The sequence below is a fragment of the Macaca mulatta genome, chromosome 5, assembly GCF_049350105.2.
Source record: "Macaca mulatta isolate MMU2019108-1 chromosome 5, T2T-MMU8v2.0, whole genome shotgun sequence".
Classification (NCBI taxonomy): Eukaryota; Metazoa; Chordata; class Mammalia; order Primates; family Cercopithecidae; genus Macaca; species Macaca mulatta.
Window position 1 is genome coordinate 72,295,084 of NC_133410.1, and position 24,397 is coordinate 72,319,480.

Sequence of the window (24,397 nt, forward strand, 5' to 3'; positions counted from 1 at the left end):
TTCCTCCAGAGAAAATCTGGAAGACCCAGTTTCAGTTTAAATACATAAAGATACATAATGCTGTAGTAAGAAGCAATAAATTTTTAATTTGGAAACTTTTAAAAATGAAAGACCAAAAATAAACCTGTGCATTTAAAGTTTTTCTGGCCACTACTATATCAAACTATAAAATTAAAGGGTGGCTCCCACATTGAAACAACATATATTTAACGGCAATGAAGACCCAAATTAAGATACATAAACACATGTTAAATATTTATGAGTTCACCCAACAAATTTTAGCTATGGAAACATAAACATATTTAAAGTTGTTTGGAAGCTGAAATAAAGAGTAAAGATAAAAGTAGTTATTGTAGTTATTAGACATGAAATTTTCATTAAATCTGATTTTGAGGCCCCAAACGGTATACATGAAGATTATTTTTGAAAATAAAAATTTAAGTATTATTTTTGAAAATAAGAATTTAACAATTTAAAAAAATTTAATAATTAAAAAAAATTATTTCAAAAAAATTCTAATTTACCAATATAGAAATTTTAAAGTGTTGATTAATTAAGCAAAGCATGAAAAATTTAAAATAAGCAGTTAACAAATACAAAGACACTTACCTAGCACTTTATAAGCTCATAATTCAGAGTGCTATATTTGGAAACGTCCTCAAATCATTCCTTCACTTAAAGTCTGGGATCTGTTAGAATTTTACTCTTGGAAGACGATGGCTTGCTTCTGTATTGTCGTTTCTATTGTGTTTCTCAAGGCATAGGGAAGCAGACAGAAACTGGCCAATGTAAGAATGACAAGGTAACCCAAAATGCCCAAACAATCACTAAGTCACAGACACTCAGACACACACCCTCAACATTAGAGAAAAAAATAAAAATCAAATACGGGTTGTTACCCCATAGTGTGTGGGCAAACACCCACGATGTTGACATATAAATCTTACACACAAGTGGAGGCATTTGACCGACAGACACCACCTCTCACCAATCTGGTTCTACACCTACTTTCAAAACCACTGTGTTTCAGAAGCTGAGAGTATTGTTTCACTTCTCATTCCTCAAGCCACTGAAACAAGAGGCCAATGAGAAATCCATAAGAGAACAATTTTGCATCACTCTCTGCTTATATTGTAGGTTGTATCTGTAACTGCAGAGAGCCCATCAAATGTACTTTCTACTCTTTCATCAGAATGCCATAATGAAAGCAAGAGAAGATAATAAAACTATATGTATCATTTCACCCTTTTCCTTGGCAGTCTAACATGTCTCCAAAGGGAATTTTGACAAGTGCTTCTAACCAATTTTCTATCCAGCAATTAAGAAGAACCCTTTCAAAAGTTGCTTTCTGAAGAGGGTATCAATAAAACTGAGATAGAGAGATAATCTGACTTAAAAAAAAATCTGACAGTCATCCTTAAGAATTATTATTAGAGGTGAAAATAAAATGATGCCTTCAATCTTCATTTTCTATATTTCCTCAATAAATAGCCTAGACAAACATCAGCATGAACAATCAGTTAATGCTGGTAATTATTACAGTTCATAGTACTTTTCTACTATCTTAACAATTTTCCCTGCAAATGTTCCATACATTTGACAAAAATCAGTAATTATAACCATAACATCGAACCCCTCACTACAATTCCTTTTAAACAATTAAGGACCCCTAAGAGGAAATATAAATTTAAAATCAAACTTTATTATTATGGGAAAGTGATGTTGTTGGTATTGTTTCAGGAGGAAATTATTCCCTTTGTAGTCTGGGTTTCCCTTTCTCTCTTTCTTGACTGTACACTAAGAAGACTAGAATATGGAACCTCGTTCCTTACCAGTTTGGTTCCTGTACTCACATGAGTCCCTGTCATTCTTCTCACTGGCATTTCCAATGGAGCTTGAAATTAACATTTTTTCTGGCCTTATGCCTAATTTTGTTTTGTTTTGTTAGTTCAAAGTTGTTTTCCTTTAGTGATTTACTTTATGCAACATTTTCCAGGAAGTCAGCATAACTACAGAAGCAAGCAGTTTGTCTTAACCAATGCTATAGAACCAAAGAGAACGAGGAATATATAAAATATTGCTTGTTATTTCTTTGTGTTTGAGATGATGGATATGCTAATTACCCTAATCTGAACACTCTATATTATATATCAACACATTGCTATGTACTCCATAAATATGTACAATTATGAATTGATATAAAATAAAAACAAAAACATATATTTAAACTTCTCCCACGAATTACAACAGATTTAAAAGAAAGGTTAAGATAAGGTTTATGTTTGGGACCCCAAAAAAATCTTGACCAGATCACATGTTCTATTTGGACAATAAACTACCCAAGAGTATCTTAACAAGGTATCTCAATATGAGATTAACACAAACATGAATGAGCAAATAATCTAAATGAAAAGCAGAATCTAATTCAATGCTTCCAGAAGGATTTAAAAAAACCCAGAATTCATAAAAATAAAAATCTGAAAGGCTTCCCTGCAATAATGGTTATGATAGAGTTGGCACAGCATGGTTTTAACCACATAGAAGATTAATATTTATTTTCAACAAATGTAGCTAGAAAAATGTTATTATATCTCCTCCTTTTTTCACTGGGAGCATGCTGATTGAAATGGATTCATTTATCTATGCTGACAGCTAGACAAAACTATATTGCGAATATTTTTTATCTCTGATTAAATAAGAACTTCCCAACATCTGGTTTGCTACAACAATTACATAAAATTATCTAAAATAAGTTTTTTGAATATGTTTAAACATGTCACAAAGTGTTTAACAGCTCTTTTAATAAACTACTCAGAAAAAAAAATAAATAGTAAAGCAACTTATTGTAGAAGTATTAATTCTAATAAGAGACTCAAAAACATGGAAAAATTACCAATTCACTTTCATAGCAGTTAGGATTACAAATAAAATATGATACTTGGTTACCCAGAACAAGAACTTAAGGGTTTTTATGTCCTTTCAAAAAAAATCTTTTCAGCTATCAAGATAGGCTTAAAATTGTATCTCTCTCTTTTGAATACTGTAATTAGAGAGCAGACAATGTCTTATATTGAAATAGCAGTTCTTGAAGAGGACACAAATATTGACATCATATTACAAGCCTACCTTTGAAGGGCAAGTTCTCACAGGCCAAATATAAAGACACACTGAGTCCTAGTTCATACACCTCTACAGGTGCTTTCAGAAAACCTGGCTTCAAAATGTTCTGGAAAATTATACTATTTTATTATGTATGTCAGTTGTATGTTTTTCCTCATAATATCTAATACATTTGCTAAATATTATTTAATTATAATCCCTAATTAATACATGTTTATGAAACTATTGCATTCAATAAGAAAGAAGTTAACTCAGGATAAAGGTCTCTGAGCTCATATTCCGGCCTCTGTCACAGTAACTCTTTGCAATAGTGAGACTGTTTTCTTAAATTGTCACTTTCAAAATAAGCAATTTACTTCAAGTTCTAAAAGTAATTGATTTAGGGGAAAATGTTCATTGGGGAAAAAGAAAGACTATGTCTGTCCTAAAATACTAAGTATGCAAGCTGTATTTTACAGTCCATATATTATGTATATGTGCCTACAGAATGCCGTATTAGAAATAAGTAATAAAGTCATTTCTGGCGTGCTTATCTGACGCTGCTATAAGTTTCAGGCTTCCATTTGTATCTCACAAATTGCCAGATAATCATTCCTTTCAGAATAAGTCAGAGATAAAAAAAGACAGTTTGATATACATGAAGCAGCATGCCAGAATGATTCCAAATGGAAGTCCCTGAAGATTGAAAGCAGCAGATATAATATGCAATGTCAATCTTGCAAAAAGAGCAGGAGCAAAGGGGAAAAAAAGGAAATGGCTTGAACCACTGTGTTCCACTCCCTTTTTCTACATGAAGCAAGGGTGGTGATAGCACTAATTTTTCCTAGCTGAATCTCACAATGACTAAACCTTCTGCCAGTGCATTAGATTACATGACTGAATTTAATTCTCACGATCCTTCTATGGAACAGATATAATATCAGTCCCATGATGTAGAGCGTAAACTGATACTTAGGAAGTGACCCAAAGTCACATAGCTGCTATACGGCAGTCCCGTGGTTTAGGCTCAGAGTCTTCTGATTCTAAAGCTCATGTTCTAAATCACTAAGTATCATGACACAAACAAGTTATTAGAGCTTGTTGTTCTACTACCTTTTAAAATCATACAAGACACATTTCACGTATGCTTCATCTAATATACAAAGCCCTTATCTTTGAAAAAATCAAATTTCATTTTCATAACCAAATACTTTAGCTTATGAAAAGACTAAAAGAAGTTCCAGCCATTGATGACTTTGTATTTTCTTTTTTTTTTTTTTTTTTTTTTTCCGAGATGGAGTCTCTCTCTGTCGCCTGTCGCCCAGGCTGGAGTGCAGTGGCACAATCTCAGCTCACTGCAACCTCCGCCTCCCAGGTTCAAGCGATTCTCCTGCCTCAGCCTCCCAAGTGACTGTGGTTACAGGCGCCCGCCACCAAGCCTGCCTAATTTTTGCATTTTTAGTAGAGGTGGGGTTTCACCATGTTGTCCAGGCTTGTCTCAAACTCCTGACCTCAAGTGATCCTCCTGCCTTGGCCTCCGAAAGTGTTGAGATTACAGGCGTGAGCCACTGCACCTGGCAGATGACTTTATAAATTTTCATAGAGGTTTAAAACAGGAAGAGAAATAATCGAAAGTCATGGCAGAATGTCAGAAATGCCATAAGAGAGAGATGACAAAGAGCAATGATGAGTTAGAGGACAGAACACAAGGGGAAAATAAAATATTTACATTATTAATGAAAAGCATAAAAGCTGAAGTGTTTCATAAGTTCTTAAATAATATAGTCAACTATTTTGTATCTGTCATTCAGAATATTAAACCACTATTAGAAGAAAAACGTACTACTCTCTTTTCAGGTATCATCGAAACAGGAATTCCCTGACTTCAATGATGGGTGTTTATAAATAAATCACTGTAAACAAAATGAAAGATCTTCGTGGTTTCAACTGTCTTAATTAAATTAAATGCAGTTTCAACATCTGGCTTTATGGTTTTTAAATAGCATTTAAAATACAAACATATTAAAAATTCTAGTTACATTACAGGTCTCCAGAGAATGCCTTTTAACTTTCAGGTGAAAGATAAATCCAGATTAAACAACTGGATATAGAATGATAACTGCAACCATATCTTATATAGGTAGATCAGTGAAAAATTGTAAAGTTTAGATGAGGTCATTTAACCAATGATCACCATCTCATTTAGGTCCTCCATATCTTTATAATCTAATTAGAGTACAGCATAGTACAGTCAAAATGGGTATTATTCAATGCAGACCACTTCTTTACACATGAATCAACTGAGGCCAGAAAGAAGCAGGATCTATCCTTTGCTGCTTAGCTCAGAAGCAGTAGGGCAGTGGCTTAGACGCTCATGTAGCTGGTCTCTCCACAGCCCCTCTTGATGCCTCCTCCAATTATGTCTACACAGAGCAGCCAACATAATCTTTTTAAAATGAAAATCTGATCTTATTACCTTGCTTAAAACCTTTAATGGCTTCCCATTGCTCCTAAGATAAAATCCCAAAATACTTAACCTTAGAAAACACTACAAATTCTGGCTACTACTTACTAGCCAGATCTCACATCACTTCTCTCAATCCTTATGTTCCAGGTTCTCTAACCTCTGAGTTCCTCACAAGAACTGAGCCCCTTTCTTTAAGCCTTGAAACAGGAGGTTCCCTTCTTCAGGAAGGCACTACTTGACGAGTTCATAAAATGCAGTATTTTTCCTGTTTAATCTTTATCACAATTGTGTTTAACTGTGTCATATGAGAAGCACTCAAGCTGGGCACACCAGTGGCTTATGCCTATAATCCCAGCACATTGGGAGGCCAAGGTGGGTGGGTAACTTGAGCTCAGGAGTTTGAGACCAGTCCAAATAACAAAGCAAGATCTCATCTCTACTTAAAAAAAAAAAAATTAGCTGGGCATGGTGGTGCACACCTGTAGTCCCAGCTACTCGTGAGGGTGAGGTGGGAGGATCCATTCTGTTTAGGAGGTCGAGGCTGCAGTGAGCCATGATCGTGCCACTGCACTCCAGCCTGGGTGACAGAGCAAGACCCTGTCTCAAAAAAAAAAAAAAAAAAAAAAAAAAAAGAAGCAGCACTTAATAATATTTCTTGATAAATGAATGAAAAAGATTAATGATTCTAAATATAGTATCTTCTATTATAGGACTCTTCCTCTTTTAAAAATTTGATTTCACTAAGTTAATTTTCCTAAACCACACTTACTTAACATTTTGCCCAAAGACTCCTAAACAAAAATCATTTTTTAAAACATACTTCACTATTACTTTATTAGTATTAAATAATTTGTTCCAAATAATAAATAATCTTTATCATTACATACTGTAGAAAGTCCCCCCAAATTTAAATAATAACCTTAATCCTAGCAGTGAAAAGAAGACAAAGTCTACTGTCTTTACTAAACAATAATACCACATTTTCCTTAACAATTGTTTTTCAGATTGATATTTTACTGCTATTCTTTGACAAATAGAGTCATAACCATAGCCTTTTCTTTAGCACTGGTATTCCTAAAGCTGGCTCCTCTATTTCTACAGAGTTTCTCAGGGACAAAAGATACCAGGTACTTAGTAAGTCAATAGGGATGGGAAGAAATAAGGATAAGGATGAGTAGGAACCAACCTTCTGGAGTAAAACTCTCCTCGTTACAATACGAACAGATACATATCTCCAAAACTAAACTCTGAAATCTTCATTTCAATATTTGTATAGATCTTACATATTCCTGCTCATCTCAGATCTTCAGTGCCTGACCACTGTTTATGGTCAATAGAGAGTTTATTTTCTGGCATCCTGAAATTTAATAGTAAAGCTAGACAAGTGGTATTGAAACATTCTCAATGTTAACTCACTTTCTCTGTAAAGGAAAAATTTCAGATTTGTTGTCTCCATTGCCACATGAAGGCATCAAAGTTCAGTTTTCCTCCCTGTACTCAGCTCTATTAATCTCCCCCACCAGAACATGCTTGGGTCTGTGATGAGCTCTTCTGATGACAGAAAGTGAAGAGAGCACATTCTCTAGGGCTGCCTAGTCAACCTTCCTATCTCAGTTCACATGTCACTGGCTCTGAGAAGTCTTTTCAGATCCCACTCACCACCCAGCTCAGACAAGGTCTGATTCTGCTGCTAAACTCTCATAGCATCCTGGACTTTTCCTCTGTAGCACTTACCACAATTTTAACTATGACTAATTAATGAGGGATACATTGCTTAATTCCTCTTTATTTCCATGATTTTGCATGTGCCATAAAGTCAGAGGCTCTTTCTGCCATGTTATGCTCCATATCCCCAGCACCCTGCAGACATCTGGTGCTAACAAATAAATAGTGAATTATAAAATTAATGATTTAATGAAACTAGTATTTTGGGAACTGTAGAAAAATAGAACAATTTAGAGGCCCACTTAGGAAAAGGTAGCAGCTTCAACAACAAATTAATGAAAAAATTAACACAAATAATAAAATGTATTGGGTGCTTATACAAATCTAGACAGTGTGCAATATGTTGTATGTGCACTACCTCAGTTAATCCTCACAGTAACTCTGAAAGGTAGGTATTGTTTTTCTCCTTTTTCCACACATGAAGAAATTAGGCATAGAGAAGTGAAGTAACTTTTCCAATGTGACATAGAGGAAAGATTTGAAATCATGCTTTTATGATTCCTTTGCCCTTTTTCTACTTTTCCTCTTTGATTTTCATTCATGTGTATACATTTTTATTACTGTAATTGATACTTTTTATGTGTTTATTAAGCCCAGCCAGTAAAGATCATTTCATTAATGTAGAACTAAACACAATTTAATGTTTGAACCTTATAATAAATTGTAATAATTTTACATAAACAAATTCAGCCATAAGAAAGAAAAAGGAGTAAAAGGAGGACATTGAGAATTCTACACTCAAGGTATACACTTTTGCTTTATAAATGAAGAGAAGTTGAAATTGCCTTGATACAACGTAACACTACTATGGGCCCAAAGCTCTGAATCTAACAAGTATTGAATATAAACAGAAGAAAAAGAAAGTTGATATAACACACTACACCAATCCTCAAATCATTTATTAGGAACAAAACGTATTACTATCCTTAATAATAGAGAAATATCATAAAAATATATCAGACTCCTTAATGGTTTTAAATCATGCAAAGCATCTTCATTATGTCACTTTCCCTTTAAGCCATCACAAAAAGATGGTTTAATCTATTTCATCTTTTTAAAATATGCTATTACCACATGCAATACTGAGCCTTAGCTCTTAACAAAGGAAGAAATGTGAATTCTTACATCAACTACCTATTAAGTTTTTTTTTTTGAAAAGTATACCTTGCAAGCAGAAGTATTCTAATAAGCTTTACCATTTTATTTTATCCCATGGATATTTTAGGGTAAAAGGACCACCCACCACCCTATCTTGAACTTACAGATGAAACAGACCTACGGAAGTTACGTGACTAATTCGATACAAGATAGAGAGTGATAACATCATTCCTGAAATCAGAAATGAGAACTCTCAAGTGCAAGACTAAGAAATTCCAGGCCGGGCGCGGTGGTTCACGCCTATAATCCCAACACTTTGGGAGCCCAAGGTGGGCAGATCACGAGGTGAGGAGACCGAGACCATCCCGGCTAACACGGTGAAACCCTGTCTCTATTAAAAATACAAAAAAATTAGCTGGGCATAGTGGTGGGCGCCTGTAGTCCCAGCTACTCAGGAGGCTGAGGCAGGAGAATGGCGTGAACCCGGGAGGCGGAGCTTGTAGTGAGCCTAGATCGAGCCACTGCACTCCAGCCTGGGCGACAGAGACTCCGTCTCAAAAAAAAAAAAAAAAAGAAATTCCATAATAGAAGGCAGCACGTGCTACAAAACTGCAATGTCACTTTGGGCAAGTCACTTCAACTCTTGACAATATATTTTTAAGGAAACTAAAACACAGAGAGTCTGGCTTTCAAGATTCCTTCTGTGCCTTTCTTTATTGCACGCGCATGTACAGAGCAATTTTCAATGGCACTTAAATTTATCTTGCAATAGTAACTTCAAAAACTGCTTTCATGTTCAGTTGTTTCTTCTAGGTCCATAAAGCACATTCATGCAGTTATACAATCATTTATTTATCAAGCATTAAACTCTGTCCCATAAATATGTTCTGGTGCAGATTTAAACAAAATATCGATAGTGAAAGTAGAATATGTTTCTACTCTGACTGCTAGAAATGTATCGTAAATATGTCTGTACAATTGGAAGCAGAAGTCACAAAAATACTGTTTAAAGTCTCTCAGAACAAAGAATGAACTACAATGAAATCAAATTCAGTAGGTACCAGCATTACTGGAAAATTGATTTCAAATTGCATTATCCACCTGCTGTTTTACTCTTTAATTTTACCTAAACACTACTGGACATTTCACATTATGTATCTATTTTTATCGATTTTTTTTTTTTTTTTTTTTAATAGTCGAGGTCTCACTCTGTAGCCCAGGCTGGAGTGCTGTGGCGCGATGATGACTCATTGCAGCCTGGAACTCCCCCACTCAAGCGATCCTCCAGCCTCAGTCTCCTGAGGAGCTGGGACTACGGACATGCACCACCATGCCTGCCTAATTTTCTAATAATTTTTATAGAGACAGGGTATAACAATGTTGCCCAGGTTAGTCTCAAACTTCTAGGTTCAAGCGATTGTCCTGTCTCAGCCTCCCAAAGTCCTGGGATTATAGGCATGAGTCATAGCATCCAGCCTGTACCTAACTCTTATTCCTACAGACAGATCTCCAATTGAGGTTACACCTAGCAAAACCTGTGTTCCCGTTTACTTATTATAAGCCAAAATGTTCTGTTTAATTATTTTTCTGACCCGTCTACTTTTATAGACAAACTTCATTTATTTTAAATGCATTGACTGATAATTTGCTCCTACTTTTCATACTTAAATTTTAGAACAATAATCCAAACCACATTTGCTTTTGTTCCATAAGAAGTATGGGAAAATAAAAGTTTTTTTAAGTTGATACTTTAGATAAACTTAAGAGATATGAGGTCCACTCAAGATCAGTGAAAGAAACTAAGAACGTTTATGGAAATATTAGACACACGGTGGACTCAGTTCTTCATGGAGCAAATTCGTTGTATGGTTTTGTTTTAGTAATATGTTAAATTCAAAGACATAAGGCACAATTTTACTTAAATATTAATAATCAGTAAATTTCCATTTATTATTATTATATTGACCTCTGCTTTTATATATTGGCGTACATGTACAGCTGAGCATTAGTAATTCTTAAGAATTACCAAAAACTTAGTAAAAGTTACTAACTATACATAACCAAGAATTAGTAGCCATGAACTATATACACTACTGAGAGTTAACAATCCTTTTCTTTTTTTTTTTTTTTGAGACGGAGTCTCGCTCTGTCGCCCAGGCTGGAGTGCAGTGGCCGGATCTCAGCTCACTGCAAGCTCCGCCTCCCGGGTTTACACCATTCTCCGGCCTCAGCCTCCAGAGTAGCTGGGACTACAGGCGCCCGCCACCTCACCCGGCTAGTTTTTTGTATTTTTTTTTAGTAGAGACGGGGTTTCACCGGGTTAGCCAGGATGGTCTCGATATCCTGACTTCGTGATCCGCCCGTCTCGGCCTCCCAAAGTGCTGGGATTACAGGCTTGAGCCACCGCGCCCGGCCGAGTTAACAATTCTTAAGAGTTTCCAAAACCTTCAGAGGACCAGTTATACAGACGGCAATGATGCATCTGGATCCGTAACCAAGTAGAAAAAGTCAAAGGATTATTTACTCCTTGATCTGGTAATTGTACTTCAAGGAATCTGTACTACAGAAAAAACTAGAGAACAGGCCAAGCTTTCAGCACTTGGGTAATCATGGTGACATCACTTATTCTAGCAACAAATGACAACCCACATGAATAAGTAAATGTTTGAATAAATCATAGTATATCTACATTATGAAATATTTTACAATACTTAAAATAATGCTTTCAAAAAAATAATGGCATTGAGAAATTGGAGATAATTCTACAAACTAAATATGGTTTAATCTCATTTCAATTAAAACAAACACAAACACAAAATACGGATGCAGATAATCAAAGCAAAAATTACGTATGATGTAATCTCTGCAAACATGGTGGTATGCCACTCTATTATGTTATATTGTGTGATTTCAGTTTTAACTTTATGTATCTCTGTATTTCAAAAGTGTTCAACATGAGCATGTACTATAATCAGAAAAAAATTTAAATATGATCTTCTATACTAGGAAGAAAGAATGGGAATCAAAATTCAGCCATTACCAGCACCCAAGTAGAATCGAAAAAGCACGCACAAATGATGTATGTTGAGGAAAAATTCATTCCAGAGCAACCTCTACTAAGCTAAAAGAGAGTAGCCGGGAAGGAATTAACATACAAGGACTGCTAAAACAAAACATATAGGCTAACACAGTGTCCTCTGACATTGATACTATGAGTCCCTCATACAGACTGTTCATTCATTTGTAATAAAGTAGGTTAATTTCTCATATATAAATCTAATGCTTTCTTTCATACCCCATTACTTCTCTTGTTGTTGTTGCTCTAGCTCAACATCCCCAAATTCAAGGAAGAAAACATATATACACACACCACTGTTATCTCACTATCATCTATTATTTAAGAAAGGTCTCATTGAATAAATGTCTACTCAGAGGCTCTAAGCAAATTTCATTTCTGAACACTACTGTCTGCAGCCCAGCAGGCTATTTCACCAAGATAAAATCACACATTTAATCAAACGCACCAGAAAAAGAAATACTTGCAAAGTTTGCTTAATAACGTCAAATCATAAAAAAAAAAAAAATGTTGACAGCATACTAATTTTTAGTGCTCCTTCTTCTTTGAGGATTTGCAATAGTAAGGAAGGTCATTGTACATAAGATTTCTGCTAATTAGGCCTTCTACTAACCTTTAAAAATTCTTCCAAATTATCTTCATATGTTACTACTTATATTGATTTGGTACTTTTAAATGAAAATGAAAACTCAACATAACTTTCTTTTCTGAATACAGGAAAAGTAACATAATAAATTTAGGAGTATTCCAAAGAATACATACAATAGCTTTAAGCCACCTCAGGTGGTTAAGTGTCAGCATTAATATTCAGTCTCTGGTTTTGGTAATAATGGGCCCATATTAGATGTCTATCATTTGAAAAACACTACTGGATACACTGAAGTATATTTTGTTTGGATGCTTTAGGCAACTATAAAGTTATCCATGCTCAATTATATGAAATATCTTACTTGATATAACTTTGAGTACTCTGCCTCTAAACAGAAGGTTTACTTGAATAAACATAAATTCTCATCAGAAGCATGACATAATGAGTACACAGCAAGTGTAAAATAATTAGACGTCTCAAACAGATGGATGGATACATATCTACAAACTCACTTTTTCTGGTTTTACTTCTATTTGCATTTATTTTATGCTGTATTTGTTCCTATGCCATAAGTTTTTGTTTCTTCAGTTTCTTCTGATATAACTTTTTCTTCTGTGCAGTCTCCACTTCTGGTTTTGGAACAATTTGTTCCTTTTCAGTAATGTGACCAGCGAAGCTCATACATGGGTTAATTCAACCATGAGCACTATCAGGTGTCACATCTTGGGGATTTTGTTCATCTGAATCTACTCAATGCCTAGATAGTCTCTATTCAAACCTTGAAGATCAGCATTATTCTCTGCATTTTTAAGCATGTACAGGAAAAAATCCAGCTCTCTTTGTGCCAACAAACCTGTGTCCAGCTCTCCCATATGGCACTGAACACAGCCATTGTACAGTGGCTCTACCACTGTAGGATGGAAATGGCACACTGCTTCTGCAAAGGCACTTCTTTCAGATATTTGGTGGCTTTTCATATATACAGAGCCTAGATATCTTGAGCAGTTTAATAGATAACTTGGGTGCTCTTGAAATGAACCTGAAGATTTGAACCTCCCGATTTGCATAATTTTGTTGGGTTTTGTTGGTCAAGTGAGTAAGGAACCATTTTCTAAGATCACTCTGGCCTCTTATAGGAAGAGGGTAAACCCATTTTCAATGATTTTCCTAACCAATTCTTCCAACACCTGATTTGTCCCAGTTATTAAAGAATCACTATTCAGATACTATCAGCACCTCTTTCTTTTAGTGTGAGCAACATCCCTCTCTTAAATGAGCCTTTCTTCTTCAAGCTAGCTATCCATTCATCCACAGAGGAACTGCAATATTCTTACTGCCTCCACCAAGCTGATGACAGTCGATCAGTATAAGACTGAGTACTTAATTCAGACTGTGGTGAAAGGGAATGAATCCAGTAGTCAGAGAAAAAGAAAACTGGTCGGCTGGGTAGGCCTGGAACTGGTAGGCATGGAATTGAAGAAGAAGCCTAGAGGTATCCAATTTTTTCTGATACCTACGTAAAACTTCACTCTTTCCCAAGAATCTTTAGGTGAGAAACACAATAACTTCCCAATAAATTAATCAGTTCAGCAGAAAGTTAGCTGGAGGTGTCTTTGCAATTAAAATAGAAATAGTGAAAACACCCATTCTATTAAATATTTTAAGTTAAATTTAAGTACATATTACTTAGATACTATCATAAAGTTGCACCATTTTAGAATGACTGTAATATTTAACCATCACACATAAAAATTAAGAATCATAGTGAAAACTAATTGAAATTGCCTAAACCTCAAAAGATGATTGTATGTAATTTTTTAAATGGCTGCCTAAGCTCTTCCTCCAAAGCCAACTACAGTTAATAATATAATTAAAACTCATTAGACAACATCAACCAAACATTTAAAGCCAATATAAAGAAAGGCTATAGATACACACATGCCTTGTGTTAACAGAAAATGATTTCTCAATAGTTCTTTGTCCACGCCTTGAAGTCATGATCAGTATTCTGAGTCAAGGTTCAAACAACAACCATAAGCCATTGACAAACCAAGAACACTGAAAATTTGAAAAAACAAAAGGTGTTAATGAAAACCAGTTGAACCCTTCCATTCTTGCCAGAAATAAAATCTCATACAAAAAGATGACCATCAGTCAGGACCATTTCCTTTTATCCAAAGTCTTTGGAAGAGTTTGAGAAAAAGGAAACGGGGAAGGGGGGAACCAAACCAAATCAAAACAAAACAGGAGACTGTTGAAAACCCTCTTACAGGGTCAGCGTCAATGGAATGCATTTTAGTATTCAGGTTACCCACCCAAGCAGAACATCAAAAACTGGGCTTGAGTCTCTCCTCTATTCTCACAGGCTCAGGCTACTGTGGAGCCACTGGGGCTGTCCTGAATAGTAACACGCTCTGCCTCTGCGGGATGCGTAAACACCAACACAAGCTGATCAAACAGGAGGGGGTGTTGTTTCTACTCGGCTTTCAGTTCCTTGAGTCATACTTTAAAACACCTAATTCTGGTGCAATTTAGCAAGCCAGTCATCCAGTCCAATGTGCAGTTTACTTTTTCATTCATTTTTACCACCTACCATATCATATCCTTTCCTTTTCAGTATACATGCTGGATAATTATAGAAAAAGTCACACATTTTAATAACTTCTGTTATTGGCACTGTCACTGAAATACAGATGTCAATTCTAAAATTTGGACCTATTTACAAGCCCTTCAAAAGTTTTAGTCTTTAAAGCAATTTTGGGATTTGAATTTTATAGGTTTATCTCATTTATGGCATTCTTAGGAGACTTAAAATCTGGGATTATAAATCTTTTAAAAGTATGAGAATCCTGATATATTCGACGTTTATGATGACTTGATATGGTTACAGCATTACAGAAAATTCTGATGCAGTTAAAGCTTAAAGAATGATTGACATGTGAAAAGATAACAGGGTATTTAAAACATCTTAAATTGTTACTTTCATTTTATACCCAATTTAAAGTCAATCTTCGGACATACTATTTGGCAGATGTCAAAAATATTTTTCTGCTAGGACTGTAATTTTTGATGGGGAATTCGGAGCAGAGCATAACATTTTAAGATGAGGAGGAGCTCAGAAATAAGTACTTAAAAGGTTAAAAAGGGACAGAGGGAAACAACATAGTAAAAATAAATACAAGAGTCGAACCTTTCTCAACTACTTAAGAAAATGCTATTGATTTTCCCAGCTCATCAAGAACTCTTCAATTAAGAAAATGATATTTCATTTAGCTAAGTTTTCTTAATAATGGTACTCAAGGACATTTCTAATAATACTATGACTAATAACAAAAGGTACTATGCATGAAATATTCACTCCACTAGGTACTTTTATATTTACTTCCTATTACTCCACTCAAACCAGCAATGTAGACTTTATTATCTCTATTTTACAGGTAGTAATAACAGAGGTAGAAACTTGCACATTTAGGGTTGTATTCAAGTGACTCTCAGTCCAAACACCATTTCTGAGAATCTCATAATTAAAAACACTGCCCAGCTATTCCTATCTATGGAGGATAATTTAGTTTCTACAACACTAAATCAGAATCGACCAAAGTTCTGGAAGGAAAGTGCTATAGTACTAATTTCATAGTGATAGGCTGGGTCAGAAATTATAACAAGCCATAGAATATACCCCAAAAATGTATATAACTTATAAGCACATCTGTAACTTAGAGTTTTCAAATAGCTGCCAAAGTCTCATTCAAAAATATTACACAGTTCTCCAGTTAAACTTTAGCATCTAGTAAAGCTAATCTGAATGCATAGCTTCTTTCACTAGTTAGACATATCACTACTCACAAACAGACTGAACTACAGTATATAATTGCCCCAAGGATCCTTTGCACTGAAAATGGCTTGTTGTGGTGCTTAGATAGTGATTAACAGATTAAGAGTATAGTGAGTCATCTTGATATCACTTCAGAAAAGTGATTTCCTCTCTAATAATTCCCAAGATACATAAATATTCAATTAGGGTCTTTGAAATCTAGTTTTAATTGGGCATTCACATTCACTATCAAACTTCAAACTTAGCTCAAGCTAACAAAGGTGTTTTATTAATTCCTCCTCTAAAAAATGCTAATAACCCTTCATGAGTTTTATAGTGTGAGAGTAAAATAAAGTCAAGATTATCTTTTATATGAAATTTAAAAATTTACCAACATTTTAAGACATACTGTAAAATGGTGTGAAATATAATTATGTATCTGAATCACATGGGGAATTGATTAAAGTTTCCTAGGACTCTCATGAGACCCAATAATAACGATGATGATAGTAATAATAATAGCAGCAAATAATTATGTTATTATTATGCACAAGGAACTGTTTTAAGGACTCTGCATAGATTTACCAATTAAATCTTCATAATCATCTGTGAATTTGGTAAAATTGTTAAATCCATTAAAAATGTCAGGAAATTAAAGCGTAGAGCGATCAGGTATCTTAACCCAAATCCAATAGTTTATTAAACCTAGGCAAACACTCCAGAGTCCCTTTCTGTTCATCTCGACGCCACTCTGCCTTTCTAGGTATCAAAATATCTTGATCTAGGCCCTAGATCAAGGCCCTAGATCAAGATATTTTCCCCTTGACTCCTTTGTAGCCTTCCCAAGAGCAGTCAGCAGATCAGGCTGCATATCTGCTGTGTTAAAGTTTCCATTTCCATAAATGGGGACAAAAGTCTAAAAACAAGTTTCCTACACTGGATTATTTGGAAATAAAATAATGAAAATGCCAAATAATTAATAACTATATCCAACCTACCTGTCTTTTTACAGGTTGGACATCTAATCATTTTCTCATCCTACATGGCTCTTTATGTGGCTGGATGGGTGGCATTTTAGAGTACAAGGAGGCAGATCTCAGAAAAGTCTACTTGAGCCGTTCTCAGACTTTCTGGTCCAGGACCGTTTTACACTCTTAAAAATTAATGACCTACATTAGAGAAATGCAAATCAAAACCACAATGAGACACCATCTCATGACAGAATTGCGATCAGTAAAATGTCAGAAAACAATAGGTGCTGGAGAGGATATGGAGAAATAGGAATGCTTTTACACTATTGGTAGGAGTGTAAATTAGTTCAACCATTGTGGAAGACAGAGTTGCAATTCCTCAAGGATCTAGAACCAGCAATACCATTTGATCCAGCAATCCCATTACTGGGTATATGCCAAAGGATTATAAATTATTCTACTATAAAGACACATGCACACGTATGTTTATTACAGCACTGTTCACAATAGCAAATACTTGGAACCAACCCAAATGCCCATCAATGATACACTGGATAAAGAAAATGTGGAACATATATACCATGGAATACTATGCAGCCTTAAAAAGGGATGAGTTCATGTCCTTTGCAGGGACATGGATGAAGCTGGAAACCATCATTCTCAGCAAACTAATACAGGAACAGAAAACCAAACACTCCATGTTCTCACTCATAAGTGGGAATTAAACAATGAGAACACATGGATACAGGGAGGGGAACATCACACACCAGGGCCTGTTGGGGGGTGGAGGCTAGGGGAAGGATAGTATTAGGAGAAATACTTAATGTAGATGATGGGTTGATGGGTGCAGCAAACCACCATGGCACGTGTGTACCCATGTAACAAACCTGCACATCTGTGCATGTATCCCAGAACTTAAAAGTATAATAATAAAAAAAAATGACCTAAAGTGTTTTCTTTTTTTGTTGTTTGTTTTGTGTTGTTTTTGAGACACAGTCTTGCTCTGTGGCCCAGGCTGGATTGCAGTGACGCGATCTTGGCTCACTGCAACCTCTACCTCCTGGGTTCCAGCGATTCTCCTGCTTCAAGCCTCCTAAGTAGCTGGAACTATGGGCATGCACCACCATGCCCAGTTAATTTTTGTATTTTTAGTAGAGACAAGGTTTCCTCATGCTGGCCAGGTTGGTCTCGAACTCCTTACCTAAAGTGATCTGCCCACTTCAGCCTCCCAAAGTGCAGGATTAGAGGTGTGAGCCACTGCACTCAGCCTCTAAAGTGACTTTTGATTATTACACCTGTAACTGTCACCATTCAAGTATTGATAAACTGGGAAAATTCTAAAACTTGCAAATACATAAGAACATATGACATATGCCATCAGAGCAATGATGTCATCACATATCATATACCTTCTGGAAAATGCCACTGAACACTTGTTAAAGAATACAAGTGAAAGGCAAATAATGTCTTAGCATTATCATAAAAATGTTTTCTTTTCACATTTCCTCTGAAGGGGTGTCAGAGATCCTCAGGGTTCCCCAGAGGACACTTTGAAAACACTGATAAAAGAGCATTGTTTGCTTTACAAAGAAACTGACATGGAAGTTTTAGCAGAAAGAAACATTCAGTTGGGTGATTTATTCTTCCATCCCAAAGATAGTTTTCAAAATAAGTAGGATTATCGTCACAATACTCTATTTAAATTCTTGAATAATATGGACCAAATTTTCACTTCTTTTAATACCTATTTGTTATCACTTTTATGAAGATGCTTGTTAAAATTGAAACTAAGTTCCTGTTTTAGGTGTCAATAAGACATAAGGAAGACATGATTTATCAAGGTCTATAGAACCTATTATGAGCAAATACAGAAACTCTCCCCTTTTACTCACCCCCAAAAATAAATAAAGAAGTTCAATTAATTTCAAGTGGGACAGCTACTTTTCTCTTTTTATATTTTGTGCTTATGAATCGATAAGCATATTTCACAATTCTAAGAAAAAAGTTACACCTGGTTTCTTATGCAGCAGTAGAGTTAATTTTATTGGGCCATGCTGACACTCAGATCAGAGTAATGACATTAAAGATTTGGGGGAAAACCTGCATACCTTAGATGCATAAGTGTTATTTACAGGCATGCTCACACTACATTCTTGCAATGTATTACAACGAATGAAAAATCTGGATTTTTCTCTTCATTGATCAACAACTCTCTAACCCTCTTCCTACCCCTACTCGACAAAACACAGAAAGATAACCAAGGAAAAATGTCAGGAGGACCTTACTAATACTTGCAAGTTTTACTTTTTATTTAATTATAAAAATGGTTATTCCATAAAGAAATGCATTTGCATGAAATAAGAAGACATAATAATAATCTAAGGGCAAATATATCTTGTGGACAAACAAATAATAAATTACAATACAGCCATATTCTTTACGGTTCCTCCCAAAGTGAGCAAATGCATATTTTGAATATAATGCAAATCTAGGAAAGAGAAGGCAAAATAGCCATTTGCAAAACTTAAGGACAGATCATCCTTTTAAAATTCCAACTGCTCTAGCCATTCACACCATGCTAAATTAAGGCTGCACAGCATTTCTTAAAATCACTGTTTGATCCTAAATATGAAAATCGCAATCAGTTTTCCTTGCTGATTTCTGGGCCAAAACTCCCCACTTCTAACAGTAACTGTCACTTCTACTTGGCAGTCCTTTTTAAAGAGAGTTTCAACCAACACTTAAAGTGGTCCAAATCAAATCTGAAAAACAATTCAGTTTTGCATCATATTATTTGACTAACTTCAATCCTCATGATTTTATAGTCTTTTTAATCTACTATTTATGATTTCCTTGACTATAGCACACAAAGGAATCAATGGTAAATCAAATCCATAAAAAAATCTGCCTTTCCTAATTAGTAGAAACAATGCCAGCCTGTGTAGCTGCAGCCAGTAAGTGCCATACTTGCTATTATTCCCTGTGGAAAAGAGTGTTTAAATCTGCAAAATGTAAGAAGATCATGATTAAGAAAATCATTTCTGAAAGACTTTCCATTCATATTTTTGAGGAGCACTCTCAGTCTTAAGGATAATCACACCAAGAAACCTAAAATGACACATCAAAAGCATTTACCCATCAGGCAAATCACATGCTAGCTTATCACTCTTCAGGCCGGGGATGCCTGATGCAGCCTAACATCTCTATCTAAAAAAACACTAATAGTTCATAGAAAACTTTGTGTTAATCATTCCTCCTACCCCGATTTTGTAGAAATAGTCTAGTCAACCATATACACAAATGGATCAGGTTACTGAATACTTAGTGATAAGGAAGAGCTATGGAATGGCATTCAAATACTCTGACACATTCACCTTCAGCTAAAGACAGCACAATACACTGACAGACACAGTTCTAATGACATCAGGACCTGTGGAATGTATGACTGCTAGGGAACACATGCTGCTAGGAAACAAAGAACAGATCTGATCAAATCTTGTAATGTAAGGACTGGGAATCATTGTGATTAGATCTTCTAAAATGGGAGGACAAGTATTCTTTAATCCTCAGAAATATTTGCAAGTATAAAGACTTTAATATGTATCATCTAGAAATGAAACAAATACATGAAGCTAGATTCTCATGAATTAAATCAAAATTTTCTAAGTTTTCTGTTAGGTGATGGCCACTGAATTAAATCAAAATTTTCTAAGTTTTCTGTTAGGTGATGGCCATTAGCAATATCTCTCATGAAAATATAACTTAAAGTCAAGCATCAGTGATTCAGTGTCTTTTGCAATCTATGCTTTTTCAAGAGGTCAAGGTCTTCAAAAAATAATGAAGACATCCAGAAATTATTGTACCTAAAAACAAAGTACCCTGTTACATTAAGAGCCCTATACTTTTTAAAACAAAATAGAACACAAGTATTTGCAACAAACACCAAAGCAGTCAGAGCTAATCTAGACCTAAGGAATTTAATACATTTTAATTATTGAAAGTAAAAAGTAAAAAGCAGTTTCACTTGCAAAAGTAACAGTTTGTAAACTGTGTTTATCTTTGTGCATTCTTTACCCTTGCTTTGGTTACAAAAAAAAAAAAAAAAGATTGGGTGAAACAAAGCTGAGAGATAATTCAACAACAAATATCCTCTTAACTCCTATACAAATTATCTGGTATCCTATTTTGGTGATTATAAAAGAGCTGAGAATTCTATCCTATTTGTAATCCACATACAGATAAATTGGGCGCCAGAAATCCAGATCATTTAGGACCATTACAGATGGAAAAATATACAAAAGAAATCTTACCAAACTCTGTTTATTCTCGTAGGGAAATATAGGAGAGTCTCCAAATGAAAAAAAAAATGCTAAAGAAGTATTTCTTTGCAGATTCTACGATGACATTCTTTAACTAGTGATGATAGCCCATATGACACTAAAATTAGCAGACCGCCTATTTACTTCAGAGCAAAACACAGAAGGCAATTTTTCCTTCCTGCCAGAGTCTATGTGTCTCCTCATTTCCCCAGTAGCTGGCTGGAAGGATGTAAAATCAGAGGTGCAAGAAGCCTTATACTTCCTAATGAGTAATACAGCCAGGAAAGTAAACACAACAGAGGACAGCAGGTTCGACTCTAAAGGAGACTGTGGCAGGAGTGCTTACACCGTTGTTTACAATGTGCTCTAACTACCGCAGGCAGGGATCACACGCAGACACAGGGAGGAGACACCCTGGAGGTGGCTCGCAAGGCTCGAGTTCGCCCAACTGCTATGATATCTCTGGCCATAAATAAAAGCAGCGCATGTTTCTATCAGAGCGAGGAAAGTGGCCAGAGAATTCCAGGGACCAGGAGTTATGCTGGCTGGACTCGATTACTTCAATCTGCTGGAGAGATGACTACCCTATGAGGTTCTCATCAGGGCCAATCTGGGGTGCATGGAGCGCTGCACCAGCGACTCTCACGCGCCGCACGCATCTCGCCGAGCTGCGCCTCTCCAGGGGAAGGGGACATGGCAAGGCTTCCTCGCCACCCTGCGGGGGCCCCCGTGGCCTCCTCAAACCAGATTTTCCAGTTAAGCGGATCTCAGGCGATTTCAATAAGCAAGCTCAGCTCCAGTAGCATCAGCTCCAGCATCCCCGCAAATATCTATCTGCCGTCCCTGGGGCGCAAAAATGCGCACACACTCAAACGCCGACTCCGCCGCCAAGTAACCCTGGTAGAGGAGGTCGCCCCCACCCCTACACCACACACACACACACACACACACACACACACACACACACACACACACACCCCTACAGTGCTGGGGGCCTGGCACCCTAAGCTTCTGAGCTCAGACGCTCCGCTGCAGCCTGGAGCCTTCCCTTCTCCCGAGAGAAGCGCCGAGGTGCCTTTTCTCCTACCTGTAACCCGCCAACCGCGACCACCAATGCTCTGCCCACCCCGCCCCGGCGCCGCGGCCGCCCGGATTCGTGCAACACCGCCGCCCCCCGCCCAGTGCCCACTACCAGCATAGCGCAGCCCGGGCCACCCACGAAAGTGGAAGCTTTCTCCAGTCAAAACCGCCTAACAAAGCCTGGGCACGCAGGTCTAAACCAAACTGCCGTGAAGGGGACACAACAGGCAGGGCGCGGGGAGGCAGCGCGACTCCACGACTCAGGGGCGCGACCTGGGCAAAAGGGGCCACCACGGATGTTCCAGGCAAGTGTCGAGGGAGAATAGTGTCGGGCTCGGCACCCTGCATTTTCCATCTTCCCAGAGCCCAGCTTCTCACCCAGACCCTGTCCGTCCTCCAGCCTGCTCCCGCCTCCAGCCGCACCAGTTCCAGCCAGGCGGAGAAAAGGCGCCCTCCTGTCCGCTTTCTGCTCCCACCAGGGGATGGCACTGGGGTGAGAGGGGAGGGAAAATTCACGGGGTGGGAACTGTTCCTATTCCCCAGCGTGTGCAGCTGCGAATGCGCCCAGTCTCTTATCCCCTTCACTCCCCTCGGCCGCCAAATCGCCGAATGGCTGGAAAAAACTCGAACCCGCGCCAGACCCGAGCGCCCACCAGCCAGGAGGTTCCTTTCCCGCCCCGCATCACGACCGGATGAGTGTGTGTGTGTGTGTGTGAGGGCGAGTGTGTGAGTGTAAGGGCGAGTGTGCATGCACCCCGCACCCCCTCTGTTGCCCGCCCGGTAGACGCCGAAGCCTGCGCCCGGCCAGAGCGACCCCTATTATGAAGAGTGCGAAGAATAAATTACCTTTCGTAACCGCCGGTCCCTGAGATCGTCCCATCAGTTGCTCAACAACCTGAAGGCGGGTGCAGTTTCCACAATCCAGCCATTGAGCTCGGGGCAAAAGACCGGCCGGCCCCTGTGCAGACACCCCCAACCACACGCGGCAAAGAACGAGAATCGAAGCGCAGAGAAAGCAGCAGGAGGGTGGAGACCCCAGTCAAGGAAACAACAACAAAAAGTCTCTCTTCCCTTTCTTCTGCTACACAGCCACGGAGAAAGGGGAAGGAAAAAGAGAGCCAAATGCTCGCCTTCCTTTACGTTCCTCGCTTCACACACCCCAAGGGGGCAAAAGCGGAGCGAAGAGAAAAGAGGGTTCAAATGTCTCTGCCAGTCCACAGTTGCACAACTTCGGAGTCAGGCTCTGTCTCCAGCAGCAGCCGAGGGACCCAGCGGCAGCTATTAACATGCGGCAGTCATAGCTGGGGTTGCTTCTCCTCTTGCTGCTGCTGCCGCCGCCGCCGCCGCTTAAGAAAAGACGCTGCCGAAGAGACCAAAAATCTTCCACCATCCCCCCAGCCGATCTTTATATCCAGTTCTCCCACCCCACCCCCCTTCTCTTTCTTTTTCTTCTTCCACGTCCTCCCCTTTCCGCCTCGGAGCGGGAGCGATGGAATAGGTAGGGGGAGCCTCGAGGGCCAGGGGTGGCTTCTCCGCCAAACCGTCCTCCTCCTCGTCCTCCCGAGGTTCTCTCCCAGCCGAGGGTCCCCTCTCACGCCCGCAACCTCCGCGGACAGCCTGAGCGAGAACCACACAAACTCCTTCCCCGGTGCACGGAGGGGGCGCGCGGGCAGAGCGGGCGCCCGGCCGCCGAGGGCTGCGTCCCGGGGGCCGGCGAGCCCCGAGCCCGTGGGGTGGCTGATTAGCTCGCCGGCCGGGCCGGGCAGCTGCGGGCATGTGGGAGCTTCATCGCGCAGCCCCGGGCTCCGCGCCGCCGCCGCTGTCTCTTTGGTTCTTTCTCTTCTTCGACTCCCCAAGAGCGAGCGAGGCACTGGCGCTCTCCAGACACGCACACTCACACACGCGCACACACGAGCGAGCTCCTGCCAAAGCAAACCGTGCAACCCGCGCGCGCGCACACCAGTAGGAAGAGGACCGAGGCAAAAAGAGAAGAAAGAAAGGGGAGGGGGCGAGTCACAGGCGGCGGCGGCGGCGGCGGCAGCAGCTGCCGGAGCGGAGGCAACGAGCAGTCCGAGAAAAACCAGCAGCGGCGGCGGCGGCGGCGGCGGCGCCCACCCCGACCAGCTGCAGCATCTGCATCCCCGCTCCTGGGAACTGGA

General features: G+C 38.4%; 1 protein-coding gene across 7 annotated transcripts in view; it reads right to left on the reverse strand.

Annotated features, from left to right (window-relative positions):
• ADGRL3 (adhesion G protein-coupled receptor L3) overlaps positions 1 to 24,110 on the reverse strand; it is an 854,829-nt gene extending 830,719 nt beyond the window's left edge. For all 7 annotated transcript variants that reach the window (XM_078001870.1, XM_078001869.1, XM_078001868.1 and 4 more), the window contains exon 1: positions 23,085 to 24,110. The gene's annotated coding sequence lies outside the window, so the exon portion shown is untranslated. The remainder of the gene's footprint in view (positions 1 to 23,084) is intronic.
• Between the last annotated feature and the right edge of the window lie 287 nt (positions 24,111 to 24,397).